Source organism: Octodon degus, unplaced genomic scaffold (genome assembly GCF_000260255.1).
Source record: "Octodon degus isolate 3935 unplaced genomic scaffold, OctDeg1.0 scaffold00016, whole genome shotgun sequence".
NCBI classification, from domain to species: domain Eukaryota; kingdom Metazoa; phylum Chordata; class Mammalia; order Rodentia; family Octodontidae; genus Octodon; species Octodon degus.
Window position 1 is genome coordinate 14,033,989 of NW_004524592.1, and position 3,139 is coordinate 14,037,127.

The following is a 3,139-nucleotide window of genomic DNA, read 5'->3' on the forward strand; positions in this document are numbered from 1 at the left end:
TTTTGCCAAGCTGTAATATACATTACTTGGAATCTAGTGGCCAATGTAGTCCTTCCTAGTAGCAACCTCTTGGTCTTTTCCAGTTTATTGGGCTTCTGAATTCTGACCATAATCTCCCACACAGAATAATTTACGGTGCTCCAGCTCTACACTTTCAGGCAACATCTCCAAACTTAAAGGTCAAACCAGGGCAGCCGAACCCACACAGAACCAAACCATACATACATACACAAGTAAAGCAGGTTTATTGGAAGCACATGTGGGGGCTGTCTCATGGACCAAGACAGCACAGGACAAAGGAGGACAGGAGACTTTATAGAATCTTTCAGGGAGGGTGATTGCAGGCTGGAACAGCCAGGTCACAGGTGGACATCATTTGTCTTCCTTGCAGTTTAATTTTATTTAGGTCAGAGGGAAGTGAGCTGAGACCAACATGGGTCAAGGAGAAGTGCGCCAAGACCAGAGTACAATATGGGGCAGGGTTGGGATTGGAGTTGGTGCAAGTTACCTAGGAAACTAAGAGAGGGAATATTTGGGACAAGGTGCCTGGGAAACTTTGAGTCCTGACCTATCACAAACCTTTCCAAACACATCCCATAAGCTGTTCCTAAAGGCTCTTGAACCACATGGTCAGGTATAGTCACAGCAACAGCCCCATTCCTGTTACCAAATTCTATCTTAGTTACTTTTCTCTTGTTGCTGAGACAAAATATATGACACCCAAATTAAAGAGGAAAAGGTTTGTTTAGCTCACAGTTTGTGGAGGTTTCAGTCTGTAATCAGCTGGCTCCAAGGCAGTGTGGCATAGCACAAGGGCAACAGTTCAAGGCAGCAGAAGACAACAAAACAAGAGCAGACAGGAAAAGCAAGCCTTCTGAAGTTGATGTAATGTATCAAACATTACAGAAGTCTTTCAAAAACAGAAATTTCCAGGGTCAGGTATGGCAGTACACACTTGTGATCCCAACACTCAGAAGTCTGAGGAAGCTGAATTGCCATGAGTTCAAGGCCAGCCTGGCCTACATAGTGAGTTCAAGGCCAACCTACACTACATAATGAGACCCTGCCTCCAAAGCCAAAACAAAGAACCTAGACTCTTCCGAACAATAGAAAAGTTGGGTAGAAAACAAAGAAAAGATTTTAGTTTTCATTTTGTAGCTTTCTTTAATGTAAGATTATTGACTATAAATGATAAATAGTAATTTAAAATGCAGATTTTAAAATATACTTTAAATTATCTAGCCTTTTTATCACTAGCCTTTAGGATAAACCCTTAATTCCTTGGCATGAAGGGTTTGTCTTAGCATGATGTTTTCCATATAGCTAGTCTTATCTCCTACCCTATCTCATAGTTGACCTTCTCTATAGCACCCTCACATTCCATACTGAGCTCTCCTCATCATTTGTCTTTGAAAACTTAGTGCTACTCCATAAGAACTTTCCTGAGCCTCCCCAACTCCTCCTCTGAGTTAAGTGGTGCCCCATCTTTGAGTTACAATTGCTTCCTGTGTATAGTTCAGTCACAAACCAGAAAGCCATGTGAAAAATGTTATGTCACATCCTGGGGGTTTCCTGCAGACAGAGAAACACCTAATTCCTGTGCCACATTTAGTGCCCAGCACAGAATAGGGCTTTAAGGAATGCTGATGAAGGAACAATAAACAATACACATGTATTCATCCATCTCTAAAAGGAGGAAGTTACAAGCAAAAGGATAATCTCCAACATCATACATTTTAACAACAAACAATATGACTGAAAAAAGTGAGCAGATGAGTAGACAGTTCACAAGAAAAAAAATATGAGTGGTTTTTAATCATCTGTATAAAGATGATGCATCTGATTAAAAAATGAAATGCAAATTATTTTGATTATGAGATATTTTAAGTTGTCAAACTGGCAAAGATCAGAAGTGTTGATAGCAATGTGTTAAGAATAAATGGGGTGAAAGTCTCTTGTATGTGACAGATAGGAGCATACATCATTAAGATCTCTATGCAAAGCAAGTTGGCAATATTTTTAAGGATTAAAAATGTGAGTGCTTCTCCTTTAAAAAACTCTATTTCCCAAAAATTTCAAAAGATGTATATACGTTCTGGCATAGGACCAGATTTGGAATTTCTGTCCACAATAATCTTTCACCTTTGAATTTGGATTGTATATCCCTTTATTGGAATTAGTTATTGCCACAAACAGTACATTTTCAAGGTCAAGACTATAGCATGCCTTTCTTTCTCTTTTTCTCTTTCTCTTTCTTTCTTTCTTTCTTTCTTTCTGATTGCCACATTATACTGAATAAATGTTATAGGGGCTGGGGAGATGGCTCAGTAGAATAAGCACTTCCCTGGCAAGTGCAAGGGTCTTGAGTTCAATACGCAGCTCCGCCAAAAAATAAATACATAAATAAATATTATTCACCAAACACAAGGAAGAAATCCCCAGGCTATTTTTGAAGTTAACATTTCACCCCAAATCCCATAGGGACAATTGGTATTCCCTAAAGTGTCACTGACAGAAGCAAAGAAAGTCTGAAAGTCTGAGGATCCAGGTCCAGTACACCTCCTTCAGAGTTCTAATATGATTTTATGAGAAAAAAAAGAGTTCAATTTATTGCCAAGGAATGATAAGCAATTTTTTGCTTTTGATTGAACAATATCTGTGAATAGAATGAAATGCAACAATTTAAGAAATTGTAGTACTTCAGCAACACACAAACTGAAAGTATAAAGACACAGAGATTGGCATGGCTCCTGCACAAGGATGACATGCAAATTCATGAAGCATTCCATATTTTATGCTCAAAAGGAATGAACAATTGGGATCAGGGAAAGAAGAAAAGAAAGGAAAAAAGGAAAGGGAGAAAATCACATATGTACATACATAAGCTAGCTAAGGCGACGGTACTACTAATCTCTATCAGTTTTTGAAGGTAGCAGTTAATGCTTACAATTTTTATATTGACCAATTTTGCATGTTTATACCTGGTAATTTGAGCAATACATTGAAGACAACAATATGCAATATAATCATTATTGTTGAATACTTATATCATTAAGTTTCTTTTTTAATTGTGTATCATTTCTAATGTTTTATCTGATGGGTCTTGTCTTGGTTACTTTTCTCTCATCCCTGGGACAAA

At 37.9% G+C, this 3,139-nt stretch overlaps 1 pseudogene; it reads left to right on the plus strand.

The window, feature by feature from the left end:
• The first annotated feature begins 2,695 nt into the window (after nucleotides 1-2,695).
• On the plus strand, nucleotides 2,696-2,795 carry LOC111815463 (annotated as a pseudogene).
• The last annotated feature ends 344 nt before the right edge of the window (nucleotides 2,796-3,139 follow it).